General features: G+C 30.8%; 2 long non-coding RNA genes across 2 annotated transcripts; both read right to left on the bottom strand.

Moving 5' to 3' along the window:
* Positions 1 to 1,729: 1,729 nt before the first annotated feature.
* On the bottom strand, positions 1,730 to 4,803 carry LOC134681665 (uncharacterized). The gene is made up of 4 exons (XR_010100654.1): positions 4,271 to 4,803; positions 3,816 to 3,885; positions 2,787 to 2,847; positions 1,730 to 1,794 (listed from the first exon to the last, which is right to left on the bottom strand). It is a non-coding gene; the product is annotated as an uncharacterized LOC134681665 (long non-coding RNA).
* A 3,069-nt stretch (positions 4,804 to 7,872) lies between these two features.
* On the bottom strand, positions 7,873 to 9,909 carry LOC134681664 (uncharacterized). Its single transcript, XR_010100653.1, has 3 exons — positions 9,839 to 9,909; positions 9,148 to 9,211; positions 7,873 to 8,173 (listed from the first exon to the last, which is right to left on the bottom strand). It is a non-coding gene; the product is annotated as an uncharacterized LOC134681664 (long non-coding RNA).
* Between the last annotated feature and the right edge of the window lie 13,522 nt (positions 9,910 to 23,431).

The raw sequence follows: 23,431 nt of genomic DNA, 5'->3' as shown, positions 1-23,431 counted from the left end.
GAGGCACATGGAGTTGCTAATGAATTTGACATGAAATTGACAATGTGCTCATGAGTAAAAATAGCAATAGACAGATTATAATTGGTCATCTCAACTCAATTGCTTTTCTTGCTTTTGCCGTATCGGCTCAAACGAGAAAATCAATCTCATTGAGATGATCAACCATAATCTATAAGTATATGCAGACATTGTGTACCATTTATTTTTACTTCTAAAGGTTCTCCAATCAAAAAATGATTTTTTCCTATTTTTATATTTTATTACTCATATTGAAGGATAGGTTGGTTCAGCTGATATGAACATAGATTTAATGAGAGCAGATTATCTATTTGCATCCAGAATAATCACACATTACACACATTTAAACCAACCCATCTTTCACATGATTAAATATTTGTATGTGATATTTACCAAGTTATTAAAATATATCTGAAGGACCATTCGTTTTAATTGGGAACCATAGAATGTCATTGTAATAAAATAAAATACACACTGCCATTAGTTACAGAAGATAATCTGAAAGTTTCAATAAACATCTACTAATTGTATATAACTGTGGATGAGAGATGGACAGACAGACAGACAGACAGACAGACAATTTTTCTCCAACACCCCATTTTATGCTAGCCAGGAGAGCAGAAGGGAATTTGGCCCCCATCAGGTTCAAACCAAAAAATTGAAAATTTGATTATCCTCTGCAAGTTATGTTCAACTTCCCTCACTCAGCATTTAGTAGTAAGAGCAAAGATTTTTCAGCTTTTTGTCAGAATGATTTGTCAAGGTAGGATGAAATGTCTTACTGTGGACTGTTATATTGTGAACTAGCATGTTAAAAAAATCAAGATCAGAATGCTGATATAGTACAAAACAGGGTCTATATTAATACCACATTAATATGTTCCCACCCTAAATCTGCATTTAATTTGCCACTGGACGTTAAAATGCCATCCATCAAAATCAAAGTAAAATAATTTTTAAGGTTCCTCAGTAATCTTTGGTGGAAAAAATAATTCTTAAAATGTTGAGTACAATCTTCAAAAGACGAACCTTAATCATTCCTTAAAATATAAATAATCAATGAGAAAAAACATAAAAATTATAAAATTAAACAATTTACAAAAACTGAAATTATTTTCACTTGAGCGGTCTCGAATTCTGAGAATTGCATTTATTAAACAAAACCAAATAATTAAACTGACAGCCATTTTTTGGTATAAATGTACAGAAGGTGGAGTAAAACACAACCAAATAGCCAAATATTTATTTTTGGAATCAAAAATCATAAATGCTTAACAGGGTATTTTTTTTATATTTTTCAGTGTTTGGCCATCAAAGTCCTACATTATAGGTTTGTAACAAGCAAAATTCATTTCACAAAACACTTGTTAGATAGACAAACAGGTACATAACTTAAAAATATGTGTAAACTGATGTAAGTCTTATAGGTACTTTGTGAAACCTATGGCATACCTTAGGACCCCTCAAATTATAATAATTTCAGTGTTTTATTTTTATCAATTACAATAATCAAATGCAAGTAAAAATGATAAAACTATATATTTATAATTTGAACTGAATACAATAAAAACAAAATTTGTTAACAATTCATTCTCCTGCTTATAAGACTACTGACTACAGATTCTACCACTAGAGATAGTAACAGTTGATCCGATTGTTTGTATGTTGTTATTGTCTGAAGATTTAACCATACAAGGCAGCAACAGTTGATCCGATTGTTTGTATGTTATTGTTTGAAGATTTTACCATACAAGGCAGCAACAGGTACACTTTAAACTGAAAAGAAACAAAGTAAAGATTTAATTGCTAGTTTACCTAAGAATCAGGCAGTGGTAAAAACATGACAAACAAAAACCCACTCAGGTTGACATTAATTTATGTTAAAAATGTATAATGATGCAAACTTTATCACTTGTTTTCTTGTCCTGTTCTCGTAATTGGAGATAAAATTTGGTTACAGTGCACTAGAAATTAACAATTAAGGGGAGCTAACTCTGTAATTTGCTATCATTCTAACCAAAGTTTGTCTAAAGATTTCTCAAGTTATCATACACACAGACACTAAAGACCTACCATTTCTAACTCATGATGAGTGTTACTTCAAAATAGAATGACTAGCTAGGTAAGTGGGTTTTTTCACCCATGTTTTGATTTTTGTCAAAATTGCCCGATTCTTACAAAGACTGGCACTTAATTGTTTAATTCTTAACATAAACAGATAATAAAGGTATATAATAAAATTAAAGCAGCAATTTTTGAAATAAAAAAAGCAAGATACTAATGAATGAACTGTTTTCAATGAAACACAGATAATGCCACCCCTTGCATAGAACGTTTGAAAGGGGAATAACTGTAAAGGTGACACCACCAAAATATCGAATTTAATCTGTGTTTTGTAGTATTAAGCATTGTGTTCAAGTTTAATAACATTTGGTCGAGACAAATTTTGTTATGAAAACATTCAAAACTGAATGAAAGGCAGTTATCATACATCTTTTTTATGACAGCACTGGTTTAACATAACACTAGGTTATCTCCCCTTCATATCTCTTATTCATACAAGTGAGAAAGAAATATTACTTAATATAAATACTCTTCTAAATTAAAGTGTAGAGAGTCTAATAATGTTTGTAATTCTAAATTAAAAGTACAACATTTTACATTGAAATTTATTTATTATTGATATATATAGATTTCTAGGGGCATAAAAAAAATTTATTAGGGTACTTTTAATTGAAATTGAAATTGAAAAATGAATAAATTCTCACCTTTAAACAGCTCTAATTGGTATTCCAGCAAGTAACCTTATGGAAACACTGTGATGCTAACCTAGAATATAAAGTTTCTCAGTTATTCTTAAGTTTTCCTTATTGTCAAAAGAAATCTAAAATAACACATGGATAACAACAACACAATCATGGAAACAAAATAATTTGGTACTCTGAATCATAAACTCATGCTTTAAAATTTTCAATAAAAGACTTTTATGGTCCGCCAAAGTCACAATTACAACTAACACATATTATGATGATGCAGGCCACAGATCATTGACAGTTTATGTTTCAAAATCAATCATATCAAAAGATACATGTATACAATTTGCATACACTACAATTATAAGTACCAAATATGAATACTTTCATTACAGTCTGAACCAATGAGCATATTATGTAATAATAAAAGGACAAATGTCATCAATTGATGAAATTGAATTTTTGGAAAAGTCAATCAATTTAGAGTTACCTCCCCTTGAATATAAATTTGTTAATAATAGACTAATGTCATAAATTTTGGGAGCAGATACCACTTTTATTGTCCTCATTCAAACAACCATTAAAAACCTCTTTACAAGGTGGAAGAAGGGGAAGGTGGAGGGGATAAAAATATTTTATGAAATTGAATGTACTTGTTTCTCCTTCAGCAATTTGGAAAAGAGGCTGGATGTTAAAACATGTGCTTGAAGTAGCGCCCCCTTTCAATTAGAGAATTCCAAAGAGTTTCAAGTCAGATAATTACATATGTACCTACTTTTTTTTTTATATATTTTTAAAATTTACGAAACATAACATAAAAAGTCTGAATACAATTAAAAATAATTACAGTCTTTATTAGTACCATAATGTCACCTAGTATGCTGCACATAAGTGTATTTATTTCATTATACATATATTGGATATTTCAATTTTTGGTACTTAATCCTTTATATTGATTGATTTATGGTTGCTTAACTCCAGTGGTAGACCTTTATAAATTTATCAAATCCTATGAAATTATTCATCTAAAGCTTTAATACCTACCAACATGTTAACAATATTAGATATCCAAGTCTTATTCCCAACACCATGTAAATACTGTCGATTCAACAATCTAAAATTAAAAAATATACTTTTAAATATTTTAAAGATCAATCTGTGCAGATTGAGGGATAACAAAATCATGTTTTTTGGTTTTTTTTTTTATAAATTCATTATACACTACCATCATTAATATGTAAACTTGATACCAAAGGTAAACTTGATACCAAAGGAAGAAAACTAAAATGATTACAGTCCAGAGCGGATCCAGCCATTTCAAAAAAGGGGGGTTCCAACCGGTTCTCCCTGGATCCTCCACTGACAGTTGTAATGTTGTAAACAAAAATTATGGAATTATTTACATATCCTCAAAACCAAATATAACCCTTTAATAAATAATTTCAAGGCCTATAATAACATTAATAATACCCTAAACTTTGTGGAACATTTTAACTCACCATTGATTCTTCACAGTAAGGCCTCAGACTGAGACTTGGTTGAAGATTTAATTGGCCATCTTCCTTAGAGCTGCTCTCCTAACTGCCAAGGTGACTTTCCTCGTTATCTTATTGAACATTTGCTTTTTAAAATAATAATATTATATATAAAAAATATCAGATGCACTTTTAAGAAATCCTGTTTTAAAAAAAAATCCCCAAATCAATTGAAATAACATTTTTTCTCCCACCCACAAAATCTATTATCTAGAGCTAAGTTTACATATTTTTTTATTTACTTAACTCTAAATAATAGTCAATTTTAGCTAGTTCATATCTGATATTTAAAAAAGAACACTTGTAAAAAAGAAATATTTTTAGTACAAAACATTTGTAAGGGTTTCGCAGAACCCAGTGTCTCGCCTACTTTTGCTATTAATCGCAGGCACAACAAAAATGCAGGAAAAAATTAATAAAAATATTCCTCTCAATACAATCATTTAATTGTCCTCTGTCCAAGTTTGGTAATTCAGGATAGTTTATGTTTTAAATACTTTAACTGCAGAGTTTAGTTAATGTTAACTGAAAGAAAAAGTCCATTCATAAAAGTGTGGTACAAATCCAGGGTAGTTAAAGAAAGTTCTTAAATTTTAAAAACTTTAATCAAAGAGTGAATGTAATGTTAACCGTTTCCTGGCAGAAAAACCAAGTCCATTTATAAGTAAAATAGGAAAAAACAGGATTTTTCTTTTACAAAATTCATTTCTTGACACTATCTTATGATCCCTATTTCTCGCTTTTTTCGACTAAAGTTGAAAGCTCGACATAAGTCCTTATTGTATTTTACATTCAAAGTTACCTGGAAATGTTTTTTTTTTTATTTAAATGGTCTATAAAAGATTATGATAATTCCAAAGCCCTTATAACAATACTTCAGCAGGGGCGGATCCAGCCATTTTAAAAGGGGGTCCTAACCCAGGACAAAGGGGGGGGGAGGGGGGGGGTTCTTATTACATGTCCCCATTCAAATGCATTGATCGTCCAAAAAGAAGAGGGGTTACAACCCTGGAACCCCCCTCTGGATCCGCGCCTGCTTCAGGGATTTAAATGGTCTATAAAAGATTATGATAATTATATAAAGCCCTTATAACAATACTTCAGGCATTGTTGGAGAATATTAAACTATTATAATATTGGAATGTTTCAATTTCTATGGCATCTTCATCAGAATAAGAACTACAGAAGTGTGCAAAATGGTGAAGTGATAATTTGCACTTCACTATGTCAACAGGGGGAATAATAATAAATAAAAAATGAAAGAAGGTATAAAAGTAGACATTATAAAGAATGCTAAATAAAATTTGTTGAAAAGTGTTTTTAACAAAATTTTGCAGAGGTACATGCTTCCAATTGGCTTCGCTCAGAGTTACTGCCTCTAATTGGGACCACTCTGCCGGGGGTACTGCTTCTAATTAGCTTAAGCAAACAGAGGTATATATGTACTGCTTCCAATTGGCTTCGCAACAAGACAGAGGGTACACTCCCAATTAGCTTCACTAAGAGGTACATGCTTCCAATTGGCTTCGCTCAGACAAACGTACTTCTTCCATTGTTGAAATGGTACGGGACTGCAAGTCTGTACTAAATCCAGTTTAGTAAATAGTACATAATTGCAAGTTAAATGTCGTCCAAATTTACAAAAACATATTTTATTTAACATTCTTGATCCAGTTAACTTTCACATTTACCTTCACTCCTCATTTATGATTTATCCCGATGGTGACATTGTGAAATGTAAGTTATCACAAAAGGATTGTGTACTCTTCTGTAGTTTTAATCCTGATGAAGTTGCCATAGGAACCAAAATATGTCTATCTTATTAAATCACTGTTACAATCCCTAAAGTTGTGTTCTTATAAAACGTTGAATTCTGTGTTTTATCAAACCCTTAATACTGATACATGATCCAGGGATCCACTTTTCAGATTATATAGTATTGAAGTTTTGGATGGAAGTCATCATCATGAAGATGGACAAATACAGACATTTTGCTCTTTAATATATTATTACAAATTAAATCAAAGAAAAATCATATTTTGCAGGTTCCTTTAGCTTATATTTTTGAGGGATTTATAAATTGAAAAAATGCCTTAAAGGCCCTGATGAAACACATTATAAATAATAAGTTTTTTGTTTTACCTTAAGTAAATTCATGCGAATAATTTCAACAATAAATAATTTGTTGTCCAAGGGAAGGGGGGACTGTTTAAATCACAAAGGAAAAATTTTATTTAAATATTTCATTTAACCATAGAGACTGAGAGTGAAGGTTATGATAATTTACAGAAAAGTTACATCCATTTATAAGTAAAATACGGATAAACAGGATTTTTTTTTACAAAAATTTACTTTTGGAATACTATCTTATAAACAAGCTTCCGTCCAAGTTTGGTAGAAATCAAGGATAGTTTAAGACAGTTATTAAAATTTAATTATCAAATTAAAATCACGGACAATGCTGACGACAGAATGTAGGATCGCTATGTCTTGCTTTTTCAACAAAAGTCAAAGGTCAACAAAAATGTTATTTTCCCAAACACTAAGAATATTTCATGTATCAAAGAGTCAAACATGGTGATTAATTACCTCCCTTTGCCCTGAAAATTTCACCCATTGTTTGACTTCACATCCTTCCTATATTAAACATTATACAATACAATATACGGTATCATTTTAATAAAAACATAATAATTTAATACAAAAATACAAAGCATTGCAAAAACTTATTTTCACTACAATTTTTTTCCTCTAGGGGTATTGTATTGGTCTAAGTAGTTCAACTACTGACGTGACTGTATCACTAGCCTGTCAAAACTGAGGTTATAATTCAAAACTATAGATGTTTTACATCTCAAATCTTAATTGACTAGGAATGTTGGTGATTATCTCCCCTTAATCTCACTTCTTCATCCAATAAAAAAAATGGCCTGGAATACATTTCAATTATTTTTTTTTACCAAGATGTTCTTTTTCTATGCTTTTTGGGAAATAATCTTTTTTTTTTCCTCATCAACCTCAAATTTTTTTTATTTACAAAACTCAAAATAATAGGCAATATATAACTAGTATAATACAACTAATATTAACTCCAAAACTTCTACAAATATTCAAGAAAATAAAGCTATATTTTCCCCAACATTCTAGAGTTAACAAGGGTATAATAAATTACCTCCCTTTGCCCTTAATTCCACCCTATAAGAACTCCTCATCATTGCTATATTTAACAAAAATAGTATGAATAAAATAAAAAAAAGTATTTTCTATCAAAAACCCAAAACATTTTAATACTTCCTCAACCAATTATATTCATGGCGACCAAGATAAAACAAATCTTCCAGAAAGTCACTGGCGTTATTCACCTAAAATCAATTATATTTTTTTTCACTTGACTTCTGGTGAAATTTTTTTTTAGTTAAAAACACTGCTAAAAATAACAAAAAGTTGGAAAATATATATATGTAACAATTCAGTAAACTAAAAAATCTCATTTCAATAAAAAAAAAACATTTTTTTTTTTTTTTTTTTAGATTCTCCCTTCTAAACCTGGAAATGTTTTGCTTACATATGGACCATATTAAGATATCTTGCGTAAAATGAAGATCTATACTACATGTTAAATTGTAAAATTTGTCCATTTCCCATCATTTTAAACTTCCCCATCAAACCTAGTCACAAGGGGGCTGTGAAGGGGGGATAATAATATCCTACAACTCCCAATCTTGTTGAAAAAGGAGAATCTTTACACATCTTTTTTCTTCTCAAATCATTAACATTTTTTCACACAAACAATTATTGTCTGAATTACATTCTTTATAGTTTCAGTTAAATCGCACAATAATTTAATGCTTCCTCAATTAAAGTTACCTGAAAAAGAAATATACATTATTAAATCAATATCTAATGCACAGAAATAATCAACTAGACTTAATTAACAATTATAATGCAAATAACATTGCTTTTACTTTGTTTTAAGTCCTGTGTTGGCATAAATTTAAATTACCAGTCTTCATTGGCAAGCAAGCATGACAAACAAGTAGTTGGCTGATGTCCGACATATTTTTTTATTGTTTCATCATGAACTAGGCTGTCGGGAGCCTGTAATTCAGTGGTTGTAGTTTGTTTGTGTGTTACATACTTGTTTTTCGTTCATTTTTTTTTTACATAAATAAGGCTGTTAGTTTTCTCTTTTGAATTGTTTTACATTGTCTTATCGGGGCTTTTTATAGCCGACTATGCGGTATGGGCTTTGCTCATTGTTGTTTTTTCAAACTATACAGTAAAGCTTTTGCTCATTGTTGTAGGCCATACAGTGAGCATTTTTGCTTACATCCACAGCATTTGGTGTCTGGGTGAGTTATCTCCTCAGCAATCATACAAGTTTCAAGTTGATCATCAAGAACTACTTTGACCAAAAACTAACTTTAAGGTGGTACCCAACACTTAAATTAATTTGGCTCGTTTAATTTTCATTAAATTTTGACAAAGTATTTACTTTGACCATTTGACAAAAATATAAAAATTTCAAAAAATTTAAACCAACTGTTAATTGAGAAGCTTAATATTCCCTTAAAACGAGTTATCTCCCTGTAGTATTAGGTACCACCTTAAGTGGGACAGATGGATATCAGACAGACAAAGAAATGAACGTGCAGACTGAAGGAACATTTTCTTAGTACAGGTATAATTTTTGATTTCCCTTATCAATCTTGATACTCCCTTTTGATTATTTTAAGAAAAATTAAAATGAAAGATCTAAATCTCTGGTAAAAATAATAAAAATCTATGGTATTTACATGCTCTTGGCTGAATAGTAAATAAATCTATGTATTGGTTCTTACCATAAAAGTCAGCTCCAATGGCCCTTCCCAGCCTCAATCCTTACAGACAAGCTATAGTGCTAATCTGAAATATAAAATGCTTAGTCATTCAAAATTGTTTAAAGGAACTCGGCTGGTAACCTGGTGAAAGTTGGTACCTATTAAAATGTTTCAACCCCCTGCATTTGTTTGCAACTGTCCCAAGTCAGGAACTTGATGTTCAGTGGTTGTTGTTTGTTGATGTGGCTCATTAATGATTCTAATGGACATTTGTTGGGGCCCTAAGTTATAGCTTGCTGTTCCATGTCAGCCAAGGCTCCATGTTGAAGACTGTACTTTGACTTTTAATGGTTTACTTTTACAAATTCTGACTTTAGAATTAGCTCTCGCTGCGATATAGCCTTGTTGTGCTAATGCAGTGTAAAGCAACCAACAATCAATCAATCAAATTCTGACTTCTTATATCTATGTATGTACATTATATAGAAAAAGTTTATATGTGTAATAGATGTTGAGAACATTCACTATACCACAAAACCAAAAAAGCTAAATAATTATATTAGATCCTTAGATTTACACATATTTGTTCCAATAAAAGAAAGAGTAGCGTATTGACTAATCACCACTCTCATTTAAACTTTCAAGTCTAGAGCACATATTTCTAATATTTCTAATACATTTAAAAAATTCAAATAGGTAAACTGGTACCTACCTTCATATTAGCTGTATTAGACCACCAAGTCTTATTCCCACACCATGAAAACATCTCACAAAAAGAACCTTAAATATTAAAATTAATAATTTATATATTTTACAATTCCATTCCTCCAACATTTACCAAATATTGTTCTAAATTCTTAAACATCACAATTACATAATAATAAAATAACAGTTTGTGGAATTAATATAATAATTGGAAAAAAAACATTAAAATTAGTCTTATTAGTGTATGATTTAAAGGCAACTCCACAAAATCATCTAGTTTAAACATATTCAATGTTCAAAAAGACAAATATTAAATCTTCATATTATTACAATGAGTTATCTCCCATTGAATGACAAAATCTTATTCATTGTACTTTCTAGTCTTCAAGTTGTTTAATTGTGTATCTATATAAAAATCTGCATGTACCTGGTATCTTAAGTTGGTACCTAACACTACAGGGAGATAACTCTTTAAAATCAGCTAAACGTTTTAATTACGTTGTGTCTAAAGGGAATATTGAGCTTTTCAATGATAAAAATAAGTGTATGTCAAACTACTATATAACCAGTATATTTTTTTTGACAAAACGGTTGGTTAAAATTTTTTGAAATTTTTATTTTTTTGTGAAAGGGTCAAAGTAGATATGAAAATTAAACGAGTCAAATTAATTTTAGTCAAAGTGTTGGGTACCACCTTAAATTATAAACTAGCAATGGTGTTATGAATGCATAAGATTACAAAAGTGCTGTAATAATATAAAATCAAATTAATTACAGAAATGTATAGCATTTATTTGGCTTAATTAAACTTGCCTTTTTCTTTCCATGGAAAAGCCTCCGACTTGGTTGAAGATTTATGTAACCATCTTCCTTGGAGCTGCTACTATGGCTACTTTTATATGCTTTTCAACAAATGTGTTTGTGCTGATCAGTTCACTGAATCCATTTAATGACATGTCCTTTCCATTGTATCTAATCAAACGTACAATTGTCACAAGAATGTTCCAACGCATCTAACAACATATTTTTTTCCAATGATAGCTTCTGGAGTAATTCTTGATGTAAAACAAAAATAATCTATCATATTTGGTTCATAAAACTATGTCAAAATACCAGATGTGCTTTTAAATTTTCCAAATTGTTTTTGGTACCCCACAATTTTTCTTTACCGTAAAAAGTAGTATTTAGAACTATGTTTACATCTTTTTTTATTCACAAAACTCTAAACAATTGCTTATGTACTAGTTAGCAGACATCTGATATGTAAATACTTCTTGAAAAAAATTACAATTGTAATAAAAAAAAAAGTACAGTATAGTAAATTGCATAACAACACCTATAAATCACCAACAATTTTTAATATTTTGATGCATAGTTCAATGAAAATCCCTTTTTCTAAGGTTTACAGAAGAAAAATCACAAAAATCTAACAATTCCACAGTTTCAAGTGCACAACTTAAATATTTGTGCAATCATTGTGTGAAGTTTAAAAGATCTAGATTGAAAAACTGCAGAAATTGATTACATGTATCGGTACAAAAATTGGTAGGGACCATGTAAATTTTGAAAAAAAATCATAAAATTAAAAAAATTTGGAAAAAATGGGGGGAAACTCCTCAAGCATTTCCATACTAGTAGGTACGCAACTTCAACATGTGTGCAATCTTTCTGTAATCAAATTAACGGTACCAATTTTCTTGCACCAGATGTAAAGCGGTACAAAAAATCCTGAAATAAAAAAAATACAAATATGATGCAAAATGGTACTATTCAGTATGAAATCTTTAAAATTAGGACAAAATTTAGTAAGAAAAATGGTGAACTGATAAAAATACAGATTCATTTACCGGGTATAAAAAAAAAATCAAAATTCAAATTGAATGCAATTCTGCAAAACTTTGTTATTTAAACTATAATACTCAAAGAATAAAAGTTCCAAAATATACAATTAAAAAGTAATGCTTTTGTTCTCAAATTATATTTGATAACATTTTGATTGATGATATAAAATTTCTTTTTTCATGGGACTGCTTCCAATGACTCCTTCTGGAAAAGCAAGAAAATCACTGATATCTTGACATCAATAGAGATGGCTGACACAAGGTAACTCAAGGGGAACCAGTGGATCAATACAGAACCAGTTGAGGTCAAGCATTTGGAGAGGAAACAGGTCCCAAATTAAAACTAGTAGATTAATGTCATTAATTGATAAAAAAAACAATTAGTGAAATCTCCATAGTCTGGACCAGGGTCAAATTTGAATTTGAATTTAAGACTGCTTTGTTTAAACAACAGAGTGTGTGCAATTTTTTAGGGAAAAAAATCCGAATCTGCACAAACCTTGTCCACAAATCATGATGAGCAACTATGAAATGCGATGAATAGTCAAATTAATACAAATTCATATTGGTACCCCCTTATTTTGGAGGACCAATGAGTTCAAATGGCGACATATTGTTAGAATACACCATTTATCCTGGGTTAGGACCCCCTTTAAAAATGACTGAATCCACCACAGAAAGGGATATTCCTTCTGTAAATAATAGGAATAAATACTTGGAAAAATTCTGAGAGATGATGTCAGTTTTAGATAATTTAGAATGAAGGTTTGTTTTGGGGTATTTGAAATGATTTAAAATAATTGTTCTTCCCATATGGACAAAGTATCTTAAAAGTGATTGTATTTTAGATAAAAGATACATCCAATTAGATTATAATTGTGAAATGTTACTTTCACTTTACGATTACCTTATAAGCAATCAGTGTTAAGAAGAAGCGGATACCATGAAATAATTTTGAAAACTTTTAAGTAAATAACAACAATTTGAATAAAGCTTCACTCTCCCGGTATTTGATTTAATATAGTCAAATATATTTTATTTTTCTATTTTTAATACATTATAATATATCAAATCACAATCGAATTAATAATCTAATTTAAGATATTTGCTTTTTACATTCTACAGATTCAAAGTTAAAAGCAGATTTATGCCCAAACAAAGCTCTTTTTTATACAAAAATGACAGTAAAAATATCAAATTCTTTTCATTTCAGAATTACATATAAAGATTACTTTGAATGCAAAACACCATATCCTGAATATAAACTTGAAAACCATTAAACAATTCAAAGAACCAAGAAAAGACAGAAGACACAACTAGAACCAACTGCCAGCTACAGCAAAAAGTAACTATGTTAAATGTTAGCAAAGACGCAGCGCTCCAATCTCAATGTAATTCTGAAATGATAATTTGATATTTACTAAGTCTACTAGAAAACATTTAAATTATAAAGATAAATTTACAGCTATGAAAATTTTGATACACCTGACCACAATTCAATTTATTTATTCTCCAATTTGACAATCACAATGTATTGAAAATAGAAAAAAAAGGATATAATTGTTTATTTATAAGTCTGAATTTTTACATTTTGATAACTTTTTACTGCAGAGCCAAAAACATAACTGTATGCCCCTTTGTTAAAGCCCATTTTGCCATATGGGACAATCATTGGATCAAAAGACAGTCTGTTGTAAATACCTAGAAATGTAGTCAGTGGGCCCCCCTTTTGGAAATTTATGGATCCACCTCTGGTTTAACATTGTACCCCTTCAACTTTCCTATGGATGAAATATATATCACTTTAATCTTAGTATAGTGTAACAGATTTTTACTTTACAAATATACAGCACAACTGAATCAATAAGTTGAATGCTGCATCATATTGGTATACCCAGTGAGTCTCATTGGGGTCTAAGCGTGATGCGGGATTGCCGATTTCTTTGTAAGCGTGACACGTGAAAGTCAAATAATTGTGGCGTGAAAATGGGAAATGAAGTCTTGTGGGACCCGGGAAATGACAAAAAAATGAAAATTGCTTACTAACATAGTGTAAGCGGGATATGGGAATGACAAAACAGAAAGCGGGATCCGGGATCGGAACCCCCCAATGAGACCCCCTACCCATTTCATGATTTATATACCAATTTCATTAGAGTTATGTCCCCTTATCAATAAGTGATTTTTTTTCTTCTCTACTGTCATTCAAGATATCAGTGTTTTCATGCAGTTAGACTGAGTCATCAGTCTGTTTAACTATTATTTTCTGTGAAAAGGATATATTATTAAATTTTGGAAATAAAAATGTTTGAGGTAGCATACCAAAGAAAGTTAAAATAATTCCGATAAATAATGAATGCTTAATTTTGTTAATTTTTGATAGAAGAAAAAATGAAAAAATAAATAAAAAAAAAACATTTAACTTTGTCAATTTGTAAATTAGTTAACATATCAAATACTAACCATCCTGTGGTGCTGAAATCACCCCTGGTCGTTGGTTAGGCCTTTTATGCACAACTTTTTTCAGTTAAGTGTTTTATAGATTTTCTTTTTTTGTTATGTGATGTCTTTTTTCATCCATGGTTTTAGATTGCCACATTGGTATTTTTCATTTTTGATTGTCACTGTTGATCATTATAGGACCTGGCTGTTTGAATTTTGTGGAAATACTATTAGAGGTAGGCCGTTCCCAGATGTTCTAGGATATGGAAATCATCTTCTTAATTAGATTGTGTGTGCTGTTTTATGGAAAAAAAGTTGTCTTAAATTTTGTAAGGTGGGATATATTTTGTGTTCCAAGGAATTCAGTTTATTGGTGGCCTTTGACTGTTGTCTGCTCTATGGTCGGGTTGTTGTCGCTTTGACGCATTCACCATTTCCTTTCTCAATTTTATGTAATTACCAACAATTTCTCACTCAAAAGATTTCTGTTCCCATCCTATAAATGGTAACTGAATATGATTGTTTATACTGTTAAATGTTGTTTTTTTAATTATCCTGATAAGAATTCAATCAGCATAGATACATAAATTGATTCCAATAGTGTTGATACCCTATAATGGTATCTATGTTGATTTCTTCTGTGTGTTGATACCCTATAATGGTATCTATGTTGATTTCTTCTGTGTGTTGATACCCTATAATGGTATCTATGTTGATTTCTTCTGTGTGTTGATACCCTATAATGGTATCTATGTTGATTTCTTCTGTGTGTTGATACCCTATAATGGTATCTATGTTGATTTCTTCTGTGTGTTGATACCCTATAATGGTATCTATGTTGATTTCTTCTGTGTGTTGATACCCTATAATGGTATCTATGTTGATTTGTTCTGTGTGTTGATACCCTATAATGGTATCTATGTTGATTTCTTTTGTGTGTTGATACCCTATAATGGTATCTATGTTGATTTCTTCTGTGTGTTTTATCTCATTGACATTAATACCACACAACATTTTTTAAAAGACCAACATAAAAATGTCAGAAATAGTAAATATATATACTGTATACCTATACATCTTTGTACGAACTCTGAAATGGATAAAAAAAAAAAAATTAGTAATTTGTTGGAGAAGACTGAAATACTCTCTGCTGCATCTACAACAAAAACAAACTTTATATATTAGTCATGAGAACGTTGTAGTCACTTCCATCAAACAGGCCCTTTAACAATCTCAGAGTAGAATGAGTTTGTTACTATTGTATAGCGTTGCGAGAACTATGCGCTACCCTCCCTGGTCTGCTACAACGGAGTCCATCCAAGGTCTGTGACTGAAACATCCTCTCAGCTTCATCTGCAAAAAAAATAAAATTTGAGAACGTTGGTGTCACTTCCATCAAACAGGCCCTTTAACAATCTCAGAGTAGAATGAGTTTGTTACTATTGTATAGCGTTGCGAGAACTATGCGCTACCCTCCCTAGTCTGCTACAACGGAGTCCATCCAAGGTCTGTGACTGAAACATCCTCTCAGCTACATCTGCAAATACAAAATAAAAAATCTGTTGGTGAACTCTGGAATTAAATGAATATACAACATGATACACAAAAAGATATATACATTCAGGATACAGGCTGGAATATATCTGAAAAAATGTTAAGGATATAGACTAATCCTGTATGAAATATTCCATACAGAAAGTATATGGAATATAGTTGGAATATTGCATTGAATTCCTACCATAAAAGAGTAAGGATACAGTTTTGTCATCTATCTGATTTTGTTAGGATACAGTTTTGTCATACATCTGATTTTGTGAGGATACAGTTTTGTCATACATCTGATTTTGTAAGGATACAGTTTTGGCATACATCTGATTTTGTAACAAAACAGTTTTGGCATTCATCTGATTTTGTAAGGATACAGTTTTGGCATACATCTGATTTTGTAAGGATACGTTTTTGGCATACATCTGATTTTGTAAGGATACAGTTTTGGCATTCATCTGATTTTGTAAGGATACAGTTTTAGCATACATCTGATTTTGTAAGGATACAGTTTTGGCATACATCTGATTTTGTAAGGATACAGTTTTGGCATACATCTGATTTTGTAAGGATACAGTTTTGGCATACATCTGATTTTGTAAGGATACAGTTTTGGCATACATCTGATTTTGTAAGGATACAGTTTTGGCATACATCTGATGTTGTAAGGATACAGTTTTGTCATACATCTGATTTTGTAAGGATACAGTTTTGGCATACATCTGATTTTGTAAGGATACAGTTTTGGCATACATCTGATTTTGTAAGGATACAGTTTTGGCATACATCTGATTTTGTAAGGATATGTTTTTGGCATACATCTGATTTTGTAAGGATACAGTTTTGGCATTCATCTGATTTTGTAAGGATACAGTTTTAGCATACATCTGATTTTGTAAGGATACAGTTTGGCATACATCTGATTTTGTAAGGATACAGTTGTGGCATACATCTGATTTTGTAAGGATACAGTTTTGGCATACATCTGATTTTGTAAGGATACAGTTTTGGCATTCATCTGATTTTGTAAGGATACAGTTTTGGCATACATCTGATTTTGTAAGGATACAGTTTTGGCATACATCTGATTTTGTAAGGATACAGTTTTGGCATACATCTGATGTTGTAAGGATACAGTTTTGTCATACATCTGATTTTGTAAGGATACAGTTTTGGCATACATCTGATTTTGTAAGGATACAGTTTTGGCATACATCTGATTTTGTAAGGATACAGTTTTGGCATACATCTGATTTTGTAAGGATATGTTTTTGGCATACATCTGATTTTGTAAGGATACAGTTTTGGCATTCATCTGATTTTGTAAGGTTACAGTTTTAGCATACATCTGATTTTTTAAGGATACAGTTTTGGCATACATCTGATTTTGTAAGGATACAGTTGTGGCATACATCTGATTTTGTAAGGATACAGTTTTGGCATACATCTGATTTTGTAAGGATACAGTTTTGGCATACATCTGATTTTGTAAGGATACAGTTTTGGCATACATCTGATTTTGTAAGGATACAGTTTTGACATACATCTGATTTTGTAAGGATACAGTTTTGGCATACATCTCATTTTTGAGGATACAGTTTTGTCATACATCTGATTTTGTAAGGATACGGTTTTGGCATACATCTGATTTTGTAAGTATACAGTTATGGCATACATCTGATTTTGTAAGGATACAGTTTTGGCATACATCTCATTTTGAAAGGATTCAGTTTTGACATACATCTGATTTTGTATTTCGTAAGGATACAGTTCTGGCATACATCTGATTTTGTAAGGATACAGTTTTGGCATACATCTGATTTTGTAAGAATACAGTTTTGGTCATCTGATTTTGTAAGGATACAGTTTTGGCATACATCTGATTTTGTAAGGATACAGTTTTGGCATACATCTGATTTTGTAAGGATAGTTTTGGCATACATCTGATTTTGTAAGGATACAGTTTTGGCATACATCTGATTTTGTAAGGATACAGTTTTGGCATACATCTGATTTTGTAGTTTTGGCATACATCTGATTTTGTAAGGATACAGTTTTGTCATACATCTGATTTTGTAAGGATACAGTTTTGTCATACATCTGATTTTGTAAGGATACAGTTTTGACATACATCTGATGTTGTAAGGATACAGTTTTGGCATACATGTGATTTTGTAAGGATACAGTTTTGTCATACATCTGATTTTGTAAGGATACAGTTTTGGCATACATGTGATTTTGTAAGGATACAGTTTTGTCATACATCTGATTTTGTAAGGATACAGTTTTGTCATACATCTGATTTTGTAAGGATACAGTTTTGGCAAACATCTGATTTTGTAAGGATACAGTTTTGGCATACATCTGATTTTGTAAGGATACAGTTTTGGCATACATCTGATGTTGTAAGGATACAGCTTTGTCATACATCTGATTTTGTAAGGATACAGTTTTGGCATACATCTGATGTTGTAAGGATACAGCTTTGTCATACATCTGATTTTGTAAGGATACAGTTTTGGCATACATCTGATTTTGTAAGGATACAGTTTTGTCATACATCTGATTTTGTAAGGATACGGTTTTGGCATACATGTGATTTTGTAAGGATACAGTTTTGTCATACATCTGATTTTGTAAGGATACAGTTTTGGCATACATCTGATTTTGTAAGGATACGTTTTTGTCATACATCTGATTCTGTAAGGATACAGTTTTTGCATACATCCGATTTTGTAAGGATACATTTTTAGCATACATTTGATTTTGTAAGGATACAGTTTTAGCATACATCTGATTTTGTAAGGATACAGTTTGGCATACATCTGATTTTGTAAGGATACAGTTTTAGCATACATCTGATTTTGTAAGGATACAGTTTTGGCATACATCTGATTTTGTAAGGATACAGTTTTGTCATACATCCTATTTTGTAAGGATACAGTTTTGGCATACATGTGATTTTGTAAGGATACAGTTTTGTCATACATCTGATTTTGTAAGGATACAGTTTTGGCATACATCTGATTGTGTAAGGATACAGTTTTGGCATACAGAAGTTATTGTAAGGATACAGTTTTGGAAAACATATGTTTTTGTAAGGCTACAGTTACGGCAAACATCTGATTTTGTAAGGATACATGCAGTTTGGCATATATCTGATATGGTAAGGATACAGTTTATCATACATCTGATTTTGTAAGGATACAGGATGACATACATTTGATTTTGTAAGGATAGTTTTGGCATACATCTGATTTTGTAAGGATACAGTTTTGTATACATCTGATTTTGTGAGGATACAGTTTGGCATACATGTGATTTTGTAAGGATACAGTTTGGCATACATGTGATTTTGTAAGGATACAGGCCGGCATGCATCTGATATTGTAAGGATACAGTTTGTGGTAGAATCATTCAAATGATTTATGCTTATCCAGCAAGGACACTAAAATTTGTATAAATAATGTTCATTAATAATTTGTGACTTGTCATTTTATAAACATAGTACTGTATATAAAGAAATTTTTGTGAGTTATATTTTTAAAATAAATATTTATTAAACCATGAAAAAAATTATACATGAATATTTCTCTTTTCATTAAAATGCACTTTGGCCATTTAACATTAACAATAAATGCAGTAAACCTGGGTCAAAATTTAAGGTACAAACTCGAATTTAAACCTGATGTAAAAATAGAACCTGTTTTATATAGCATCAACTTACAGGCTGACAAAAATCAGTTTTGTTCAGGATACTGATATTGGCCATCATCTCATCAGTTAAGGATGCAGGTTCTCGCATAATCTTGTGAAGTATACAACATGAAAGACTGAAAAGAAAAGATTGATTTTGAAATTACAAGTTTATTATGCTTGATTTTCTGTGGTAGATTAAATCAAAATTCTTATGATAATCCAGCAAAATTAAAAGGAAGACATCAAAAACTGGATAAACAATTTTCGTTTAATTTTTTCCACGTTAGAAAGTCAAAAAACAAATTTAGGAATATGTATAGTGGAGTGAAATGTACTGTATATTAGTTATCTCATGTCAGTGGTTCCAGAGGTAGAACCCCCCTTTTTACTGGCAATCAATGCATTTGAATGGGAGCATATTGTTGGAATACCCCTTTTTACAAGGTTGAGCCCTCCTCAAATCCCCTTTTTTTAAATGGCTGGATCCACCCCTGTATGCTTATTACTTTTTAATTAAATGATAGTGCAAAACAAAATAGCTTTGTTTTCATTAATCAAATTGATTTTGACTCAGTATGAAAAATGCCGAATTTACATTAAGTGTTCACTATATTCTATCATATACATTATGGTGTAAGCCATTATTTTCAAACCATAAAACTGGATTCATCAAATAATAAAAAGTTGGAGTTTTTAATTTTTGATATTTTTCAGTAGACATTAAACTTTGCAATAAATTGTTTGCAAACATAATAATAAAAATTAATGCTGTGTTTAATTAAAAAAAAATGTAACTACTGTGGATTCATTTATTTTCGTGGGTACCAATTTTCGTGGATTGAGGAAAACTTACATTTTGTGAATATTTAATTTCATGGATTTACCGTAGTATGCATACAAGCCTATTGAAAATTTGGAATTTGCAGAACTTTGAGGTTCAATTGTTCCCATGAAAATCAGTATTAAACAAATAATAATGATTCCACAGTATCCAATTTGAGGTCCAATCCAGGAATAAAATCTGAAGCTAAACATAACCTGATATAGTATATAAACTTACAGAATCTCAACCTCCCCAAGAAGCTTTGGCTTCCACTGGCTCTTCACTGAAGCACATCAGAAAACTACCAATTCATCAATTTTTTTCAATTAAATAAATTTTACCAGAAATTGAAAGAGTAAATCAACCACAGGGTCAGTAAGTCAGCGTAGCATTTAAGTTATATACTGTGTTAATTGCATGTTTTTAGTTATGTTAGAGGGTGCTACTGCTATGTTAGTCCGCGCTATGCTCATGCTTTGTGTCTTGCCAACCAAAGGTTACTATCCATTTTGCTTTGAAACAGATTGTAAACACTGACAAGCAAGTCTGCTATGTTTAACTTTCTAACATTATGGTGTTTAGCTCTTATATTATAAATTTTGAAATGAACTTTTAAGGATCACTTTTAATAAATGTGTTTTAATTTCTTGTACCTATCTAAAGGTTGAGATTAATGCAATACAATGTCAACTTTCAGAAACAAATGAAAAAGAAATTTTGAATTGATGTCATAATAATATTCTGATGTACAAGCTCTGTAGCATCTATCTATGCCGCAGGAAGCAGGAAATGCTTGTATCCATGCTTATTCCTGAAAAACAAAATTTATAAAATTACAGAAAAAACTCAAAACATATCTGTGGTCAATATTACTTTCTTCAGGAATACTAAACTACAGATTTCTTCAGGCTATAATTTTTTTGAAGTTGAAAAAATCCAGAGATTAGGAAAGATCTTCTGTTACCACCAATTTCACAGAAACGACAAAAAAAAACAAACAATAAGATTTAAGAGAATGTAACTACGGTACAGGATTTGGAACATAAGCATATCATCAAATGTGGGTTAAATTTTTTTTTAAATATGTTTTTGTATTTTACATTTATACTGTCACTACTGTTTCCTTTTATTATACTGAGTGCCAATGAAAACGCACCACTTGGTTTTTTCTAAAATAAGATTTATATTAGAATTGATAATCTTTCAAGATAAATTGTTCTTGAAAATTTTAACAATACCGTAAATCGATATCAAACAAAAACTGTTTCCTTGTCATCTTTCAAGCGCAATAGGTAAATAAAATATCCAATGTCGAATCATCAACTCAGAGTCCTAACACAAAATGTTACATTTTGGTTAAAACTATATACATGGTAGAATTTATTTAGATGTTTAGATGTTTATTGAGAGAACAAATAGTGGAGTCTGTTCTCTGAAACTATCAAAGAGTAGTACATTGGACTGCAGCTACTGGGAGAAGGTTCCATTGTAAGATTGTTCTTGGGTAGAATGAGTACTTGTATGAGTCTTTAGTGGTTTGTATGGGTCTGAAAGAATAAATATGTGAATGCTGTCGTGTTTTTGTATCGGATTGTGTGAGTAGGTCTGTAAGGTATATGGCTACAAGATGATGTATAATTTTGTAGAAGATGATGATGCAGGTTCAAATTCGCCTTTTCTCAAGTGTTGCCCAAAATTTTTTTATGTAAACTTTAAATATGGGAGATAACTCAGATTTTTAATAATATATTTCTTCATTGCTTAAGTAAATACAATGTAATTGCTATATGTAATATCATTAACTTACCATTCCAGCAACCAAACTTTTTTCTTTTATGACTTGCTGTCTTTTCGCTATGTAGTCATTCTGTTTATTTAGATTCCTTGTTAATTAAACAGTTATAAATAGCAAGTTCCTACAAAATAGAATATAATACAGATATATTGTTGTTACCTGTAAGTTAATTTTCTCTTTCTAATGTAATATCATTACAAAGCCATTGTGTGTATCATTTATTGAAATTAGAATGTATATGGTTTGAGATATCTTTTGATTGATTGAATCTTATCTGGAATCTTGGGACAATTTTTTAAAAAACATTATGAAAGAAAACAAATATCAGGGTTTTAGCCACTGAATTCAATATTAAGTTCCTTAGAAAAATTGTGCAGGAATGAAATAAAAAACAAACAAAAATGTCATACATCTAATCCAGGTGTGTCTGTACCCAGAGGGAAATTTGTTGTGTAAGGGAACGACCAGTAGCTTCAAAGGCGGTATGGGTTTTCCTAATAATAATAAACTGATCCGCAACTAGATAAAAAATAAATATGCTGGTCAAAAAGATAACAAAAAAAAATCTCAAATACCCCACCCCCTTTTTTTCCACTACGCCTTTGAAATGGTTGCTCCAAAAATGAGGTCATATTTGCTAAATGATTATATACATGTTAAATCACCCTAAACGGCTTTTGCAACTTCTTTTAAAAATAGCCAACAGCTAAAAATATAAAGACGAAACTCCAGATATTTCTGAAATTGTGAATTCCATTCAACTTTAAAATGATGTTTGTTGATGGTTTTCTGAAACTGAAGGAGATGCGCAAGGAGGTGCTTCCGCTTAATTTGACCTTGACCACTGACAAAAGTTCGTTCGATTTGACATTTTTGGCTTTCACGACTTTCAGCGCAAATATTTCACGAATATTTTTGATCCAATTAAATAGAATCGACTACGATTGTCCAATAAAGGAGATATTTTATATAAACTATCGGCAACACGGGGGTTTAGAAAAGGCTCGTGGTGGTCCGTGAGTGACTCACGTGTAAAAACTGAATGAAACCAGTCAGTCGAACGTTCTTCACTACCCTCTATCGATAATTAAGCAAACTATGTGTTCGATATGTTTGCAAATAATATCGAGATATAATATTTGTTATTGAAAAATTTATTTGACTGTATCAAACCAGAACCTTAGTTGGTTTCTTAATAACCAGTGCAAGCCTTGTGTCTTATATGGGTCTTATATTAATTTCAATTTGTTCCGTCGTCTAAAAACAATAAAGGGGGTCAATGAACACGAGCCATCAGTTGATGCTTTTGAAATTTGAAATACAAATAAAATGTTAAATAGATAAGGATTAATATGATGTTAATATAATTCTGAAATATATCAGCCATGAAGTTTTTTTTTCTTCTTTCCATCTTCATTAATGATCTACCAGAAATGCTTCGACTCAGATTGCTAC

Source organism: Mytilus trossulus, chromosome 8, assembly GCF_036588685.1.
Source record: "Mytilus trossulus isolate FHL-02 chromosome 8, PNRI_Mtr1.1.1.hap1, whole genome shotgun sequence".
Taxonomy (NCBI): Eukaryota; Metazoa; Mollusca; class Bivalvia; order Mytilida; family Mytilidae; genus Mytilus; species Mytilus trossulus.
The sequence above is the reverse complement of the archived record's forward strand: the minus strand, read 5'-3'. Positions and strand labels throughout refer to the sequence as shown.